Source organism: Haliaeetus leucocephalus, unplaced genomic scaffold, assembly GCF_000737465.1.
Source record: "Haliaeetus leucocephalus isolate CR32 unplaced genomic scaffold, Haliaeetus_leucocephalus-4.0 Scaffold151, whole genome shotgun sequence".
NCBI classification, from domain to species: Eukaryota; Metazoa; Chordata; class Aves; order Accipitriformes; family Accipitridae; genus Haliaeetus; species Haliaeetus leucocephalus.
This window is the reverse complement of record NW_010972587.1, coordinates 13,171,495-13,179,340: the sequence shown is the minus strand read 5'-3', so window position 1 is coordinate 13,179,340 and position 7,846 is coordinate 13,171,495. Positions and strand designations below refer to the sequence as shown.

General features: G+C 41.3%; 1 protein-coding gene across 3 annotated transcripts in view; it reads left to right on the top strand.

Annotated features, from left to right (window-relative positions):
• Positions 1–7,846, top strand: part of NR2C1 (nuclear receptor subfamily 2, group C, member 1) — a 54,021-nt gene that overhangs the window by 723 nt on the left and 45,452 nt on the right. The window lies entirely within an intron of this gene.

Below are 7,846 nucleotides of genomic sequence, written 5' to 3'. Positions count from 1 at the left end.
CCCTGCCCTCGGGGGGGGGGGGGGGGAGGGCCCCCCCCCCGCCGGCCACTTTGTGCCCGCTGACTCCATCACCCCGCCGTTCCGCTCTTCTCAAATATCTCTGGCGGCTGTCTGGGGTTTACGTGGGTGAAGGGAGTGCGTCCTGCGTAACCCCCGGTGTTGTTTTTTTTGTTGTTGGGGCAGGCGACCCTGTCGCCGTTCTTTATTTTGTCTCCCTGGGTGGGGTTTTTCTGCCAAGCTGCGGGTTCTCTCCTTTCTCGGTGCTGCGGTGTCTTGTCTTGAGGGTAAAAAAAAAAAAAACCTACAAAACACGGCCCTGTACCACAGGATGAACTTAAATTTGCACGTTGTGGGGGGAAGAGAGGGAATGGCCTGTGTTGTGCAAATACACTTGCGCAACAGGAAGAGAAAAAGTCTTTTGATACTGGTTTTATGGCCAGATGAGTGTGTAGACATGATTCTTGAAAAACTGAGTTGGGCATTCTTCGTATGTGAACTCTCTGATCTGAAGCTACTGATACCAGCATCAGCAAAGTGGACTTGGGAAAGGGTGTAGGGACAGCTGCATCCACACCTATCGTAGAGAAATAAGATGGCAAAAAATTCAAATAGTTTTCTGTAGGACAGCTTCCTAGTTTTGCAATCTGCATTGTTTAAGTAGAAATATAAGTATGGGGGGAGGCACAACATCACATTACTGTGCTGGACGAGGCAGTGTTTAACCAGTGACTCTCTCTTCTACACTTGGTAAATTTTGGATGGCTTTTTCTGCGTTGTGCTTTAACCCCAGCCAGCAATGCGTCCGCTTCCCACCCACCCAGTGGGATGGGGGAGAGAATCAGGAAAAAAACCAAACAGTAAAACTCATGGGTTGACATAAAGACAGTTTAATAGGACAGAAAGGAGGAAATAATATTATGACAATAATAATAATGAAAGGATTGGAATTTACAAAACAAGTGATGCACAATGCAAATGTTCACCACTCACTGACTGATGCCCAGTTAGTTCTGGAGCAGCGATCCACCCCCCAGGCCAACTCCCCCCCAGTTTATATACTGGGCATGATATCATATGGTATGGAATACCCCTTTGGCCAGTTTGGGTCAGCTGCCCTGGCTGTGTCCCCTCCCAACTCCTTGTGCCCCTCCAGCGTTCTCACTGGCTGGGCATGAGAAGCTGAAAAATCTTTGACTTAGTCTGAACACTACTCAGCAACAACTGAAAACATCAGTGTGTTACCAACATTCTTCTCATCCTAAATCCAAGACATAACACTGTACCAGCTACTAGAAAGAAAATGAACTCTATCCCAGCTGAAACCAGGACATGCTGTAACAGCATTTTTACCTGGAAACAATTCCATAAATATACCACCACCCCCGCATAGTCTATGGTAGCCAGTTGTGACATGAGATGTCCAACAGAGCATTTAGCCCACAGCTTACTCCTTGCTGTACAGCTTTCCTCAGGGACACTTGTTTGAGGGAAGTCTTAAGGTCTGTGAAATGTTTGACTGCTGCTGTCTGTAGCTCTTTCTCCAGAGACATTGCAGACCCTCTCTTATCACAGGACTAAGTATTTTCATGTGATGGTGGTCAGCTGTATGCGTGGGCATGCATGGTAATGTAAGGAACATAACTGACATCAGCTGGTGAGGTGTACAGTCCTCAACTGCTTCTGCAGTTCATGCAAACTGCTCTAACTGGATCATTGGAGGCCACTTGCTAAGTCTGTTGCATTCTGCAACAACAGATCAAGATGCTTATTACAGAAAAGAGCTCATGGTAGAGAAATTAACTAGCTTTAACCTTTCCCCTCAATTCTTACTAATATTTCTGCTTTTCTTGCTGGTTGTATTTTCTTGTGAAATGTTGTCTTGAAGGGAAGAAATTTGGTGGGAGTTATGATATCTTGAAGAATAGCTGTAGCCCAGGCTAGATTGCGGGGCAGGAGGGGAGATTGGGTTTTGTTTTGTTTTGTTTTTTAAGCCTACCTTGATTTTTCTGGTCTAGTTTCTTAGCCTCTGAAGACAAAGCCCTAAGCAACGTCCGTAACTCTGAAGCTGACTTTGCTTTGGGGGAAAAGGGGTAGGACCAGATGACCTCCAGAAGTACCTTTCAACATGAATTATTTTATGATTGTATTCTGTTACTAAAGTTGAAGAGGTGGCGGGAGGGGGGAGACAGACAGGGAACCAAAACCAAACAAAAACGCACTGATACTCTAGCATGCAGTTAAATAGTTCACATGCAAAACATATTTACAGAATGCTTAAAGCTAATGCGCTAGTCCAGTGAAAACTGGCTTTCATCTATAATGTGAAATCTAAATATTTACACTGGTGAGATTAGTTTGCTTGTTTCCTATGCTGCCACTCAATTTTTTGTTTTGATTTATTGTGTGCTCATTGTATTATGCAATTAAAGTTTGTGCAGCCAGTGAAATTGCTAGAATTTCCTTACAGTTTGTGAAGGAAAGCAGTCCCCCTAAAGGAAGTAACCTGTGTCTGATGTCTGAGTCAAAAAAAACTGGAAAAAAAAATCACCCCTTGCTTAAAGTAGGGAGCTTAACTGTCTATAAGGAATACAGCAGTGTCAAATCTTCAACTTGCACATGTTTGTTCTGCTGGCAGGCAAAGTGTGGATCTCAGCTGGCAGAGCGTATGTTTGCCTTTCCTGCTTAAGCAGTTTTAATAGTAAGCTTTGCTAACCTGTGTTATTTTGGTTGATAGAGGTCAGGGAGCTCTCATTTGAGTATCTGCTTTCCCAGACCTATGGGGGCATTAACATCCACGGTGAGGAAGCGGTAAGCAGCTGGGGTGGGTGTGGGGGCCACAGGCTCTGGCTGGCACAGCTGTCTGCATATGCTTTTTTGTCACATGCAGGCTGCAGCATGCAACCCAACAGTGACCATCAGGGAAAACTAAACAATACCTAAGTTACTTTCCGGTAAACTTTTTACATTTTTTTCCTCAGTGCTCTTTCAAGGTGCTTTTAGCACTTTAAATTTGTGCCTGTGCGTTATGGGCATAAGGTAAGCCACTGCAAAACAGAATTTAATCAGTGTGAAAATGGTGGATAAAACTGCAAAGGTACAGTTAATCAAATTCTTACTCTTGTGTGTATGCAGACCTGTCCATATTCTTACCCTTCAGTCAGCAGCTTTTGATTCCAGAGATTATTGCATTAGATAGTACTCACCAGACTCTTAAAGCAACAAAGGATTTCTCTTCTGAAGAATCAAACTCTTAATTTCCTTTTCTCTGAGACTGGAAGGTTGCTTGTGCTTTCTGAGCGAGTCCCAAGTATCTTATGATGCAGTGCTGCAGATTTTGTAAGAAAGTACGTTCCTTCCTGAAAATCATGGTCTAAGAACTGCCTTTCTGTATCAATATTTAGATTAATTATGTTGGTTTGGCCAGGCCTTCTCTGAAAGGCTGTTTAAATTTGTTTTAACTTAAATTACTTCTGTTCAACTTGATACGAAGACAGTCTGGGCTAAGCTAAATATTTGACTGCCTTTGTAGGAAGTGAAACCAGAAACTTGGAAAACGTAAACCACCAAAAACTAAAGCCAAACCCTCTGCTATTGTCATATTAGCTATAATTAATGGTTGTTTCATTCCAAGTAAGTTGAGGTTGCTGTTCATAGCTTAGCAGTAACTTTGTGGTGTGAAAACTGCCCAATTTGCTTTGGTAATGTGTTGCCTTTGAAGTACTAGCAGGACAGTGTAAGCGTCAACATGACTAATGCTTTCACTTTTGACTGGCTATCTGAGTATTTTTTCCATAGTGCTTTACATACATGTTTATAGGAATTAAAAAAAAAAAATACACTCACCCTCTAACAAAATCTAATCCTGTGGAGTTGATAAAGGAAAAAAAAAAAAGAAAAACAGGGAAAAGGCAGGTGATGAGATTTATAAAGGGATATTTTTATCTGAAACAATGTCAACACTGATTTACTGGAAGGATGTGTATGAAACTCAGGGTTTTTTTCTGGAGGAATTTTCTGTGGGTAAGAACATGTGCAAGTTGTAAGGGAAGAGTTAGTAGTAGTACTGTTGAATAGGCTTGCAAGTCCTTTCTGTAGTGGTCCTTCATGTATAAACTACCTTGTCTGTGGCTGTAGTTCAGTGAATATTCCAAGCAGCCATCTCACACCACACCCATGTGGGCAGTTTGGTGTTATACATAAGCTGGTGTAACAATACGGCCTTTTTCCAAAAGAAATGGTCTTATTTCTGTTTCTGCCTGCTTTTCTTGTGTTACGTATAGCAATTGTTAGCTGCACGGTGAATAAATTCAGAAGATGAGCTTACCTTACAGCTATACAACCACGAGGTCAAATGCAGAGGGGTACAAAGCTGTCAGCCAGGAGTGGGGCTACCTCTTTGTGAAATGCTGTAATTATCCCACAGCGGAGGTAATGCCTCGGTGTGTTCGGAAGGAAGGGTTTGCACTCGCTATGCTGTCTTAGTGTAATCTTTGCATGCCGGGTAGGGAGAATGGACCTGGCTGAACCTAATCCAGCAAAGCCGGAGGTCTTCGGTCAGATGAGCTTCCTTGTCCGGTTCGCTGTGCAGCTTCAGCTCTGGCACAGGGAACCAGTTTGAGGTTTTTTTCCTTCTTGTACCGATGCAGGATTTTGCAAGCTTCAGGTGGAGATGCAGGCTATGGCTGACCTTACACAGGGCAGCTTGACCTGATTAAATGGCTGTCTCCTTACCTAGCTCTGGCATGTAGCCGGTGCTCGTGTGAGCGGACTCAGCTTGCAGACAGCCCCCTTGCCTTTCCCCCTCCTTCCATTCCCCCGTTTGTGGGGCTGGCGAGCTGAGTCAGCCCTGTAGCTGTTCAGGCAGGTTCTAAAGATGGCACGATAAAAGCAACAGGAGCCCAGGGCTAAAAATGAGACGACTGTTCTTTGGTGGCCCAAACTGTAAGAATGACTCTGCAGTCTGCTGAAAATTTATCCTAGCCATTTTGTTTTCTCACCTCTCCTCCCACTGTAGCACTCGCTTACATGAAAAAGCAGTGAGAGCAACGATTCTACATTAATTGTACAGGCATGCCTGCAAATGCTCCTCTTTCTCTATTGCTGTGTGCCTTTTAATTGTTCCCTTATGCTTTTACAAGCACCTCATCTTCCCTTGCTTGCCTGCAGGTTTAGCTGCTTCAGTTTCCTGTTGCTATCTGTCTCTTACATATGTACTCTCTAAATCTTGATGTCATGCAAATTTAGTAAACAGTATCTAACTGGGTGTCAAGAGTCACATAAATATTCCTTAGTTCACTGATAAAGAGAATGTTACTACTTTAAGTCTGCCAACTGTTCTACCATCTTGAGCAATATGGCTTATAGAACAATAATCCAAGAATAGCTCATTTAGCTTGCCGAGTTCATTGAGCTTTTCTTGTAGAAAGCATTGAGCAAAGTAGCATCATTTGTTTCACAAATATGTTTGGGTTCCTTGGCTTAATTTATTATCTATAAAGCATTGCAGAATACTGTTCTGAAGTATAAAGAAATCTTAGTGCTTAAAGCAAGTTACCGAACCCCAACTCTGGTACTTCTAATCATAGAGGCATTAAGTGCTTTCTCTTTTACATGTAGCTATTTATTAAACAAGTTTGACACAGGTTATGTTGAATTCTTAATTAGTACAGGATGAGTTTGAAAAAGGAAATGAGGACTAGTTTCCATTTTAAGGTACAGAGCAGCTGTAAGCCCAGTGGGGTGACCTGAGCTAAAATAGTGTATCCTTAATTCATTTTCTGAGATCATTTGAAATCATTTACTACTGCAGCAGTATGACTATAGAGAGTGATTAAGACAGTTTCTTTTAAGAGGGAATACTTCTCCAGTTAGCTTTCCATTATATTAACCTTTTGAGCTTTCCTAAAAAGTCATATTGATCTTCTATATTTGTCTTTACTGTGATATAAGAACAGAATGAAGTTTACAGTAACATCTGCAGTGGTAACTAGTTAATGTGCCTGCACCTCAAAAGTATCTAGAAAGTTCTTATGTAACTTTATTAGTTTAAATGTGCATCTGATCTTCTACAAGTGGATTTAATCTAGGAAAGACCCCTGTGTTAACACACATTCCGTACATATACATAGTCATTACCAGAATCATTATGCATTCCATACATACAGAGAGTCAAACTGGTTTGACAGTGCCAGCAGGGTAAGTTAAACTACTCAAATTTTACAAGCATAATTTTTGCACCAGTAAAACTACACTGGCCAGGGTTACGACATTTTTTTTTTTAAAGTAAACTGAAGACCTCTGGGGTGGACAGAATTTTCTCATGTTGTATCTTCACACCAGTGCAGTTTATTCTCACTCATTTAAAGGGTATTAAATCAGAATCAAGGTACCTGATAGTGGGGCAGCTATACCAACAGTGCCATATAACAGAACAAGAGACGTTACCATTTATATCAAATGGAGGGTCCACACATAAATAAATATTCTTCTTGCTACTTCTTTTAAAGTCCTTGGTCTACACTGGTATAATATTTTGAAATACTGTTGGTAGGAACTTGCTTCTAGGACAATTAAAGTTGTATAACTGTTGTCACTGGAGAAGGATGTGAGTTAAACATTGATGTCTTCTGGGTATAACTGTACTAGTGGAAGAGTGGTTAGTGTTTCTGATTACTGACCCTCAAATCTGCTGGCTGTTCTCATGGGAATGATTCCTAACCCATTTCAGTTGAAGTAAGCCAAAAACAATTTAGAAAGTAAGTCTTTCCTAAGCTATTTTGACTAAAGCATTGAGAAAACTCTGGCACATAAAAACTGAGGAAGAAGTAAAGAAGAATGGTTGAATTAGTGCAAGCTAATGAAAGATAGCCACTGACATGGTGGCTCATGGAGCACTTATCTAAAGTAGTGATGGAAAACCATTGGCAATGATGTCAGCTTCAACATCAACAAGTTTGGGCTAACACTGATGATAGTGATGTATTTAAAAATAATTCTGACTCCTCCTGCCAAGAAGGCTCACTAACTCATTTCCTAGGGGCATAAACTAACGATATTTATAGAAGATATACATACAGAAAGAGATTCTGGTTGGATTTCATTTGAGCCTGAAGATTGAAGAGAGATGTAGTAAATGCATTACTGCATTACTTGTAAGTAGTACAGAGGAAGTCTAATGCCTGTCTTTGGTCAAAATGCCTGCTTTTAGATAAGCTGCTTCTAATAAATTGGGTTGTGATATTAAGGTTTTGAAAAGAAGAGAGATGGATATATAATTCTGTCTCTCCGTGAGTTAGCTTCTTTTTCAAAGGTTTTTGAAAGATCTTCATTTCTTGTGTTTTAATTATGTGGGAAGTAATACTGTCAAGCAGTCAAGAAATAACTTTGAAAGCAAATGCAGTGATTCTACTTGTAAAGCAGGTCTAATCAGTATAAATACAGATGCTAATATTTGTGTTACTCTGTACCTAGAGCAACAGAAGAGGAGCCTTACTGTGTTGGGAGTCTTCTAAGAAAGTGATGTTTCCCTGGCCCCAGAAATTTACCACTAATGAGAGAATACACAAACGGATCATAACAGACTGAGGGAATACAAGGGTACAGAAGTAGAATATATTGGACAGTTGGAGAGGCGGTGACCGTGTTGACAGTCTGAATGTTGTCAGTTTTGACATTGTCAGCAACACATCTCCTTTAAGACAAATTGAAGGAAGGGTATGTATTTGTTTTTTAGAGTTTTAGGAGGAGCGTTTCCAATTGTTAGGGGTTTGTGTGGCACACGTTTTGATGGCAGGGGAGGGGCTGCAGGGCCGTGTCCTGTGAGAAGCTGCTAGAAGCTTCCCCGGCT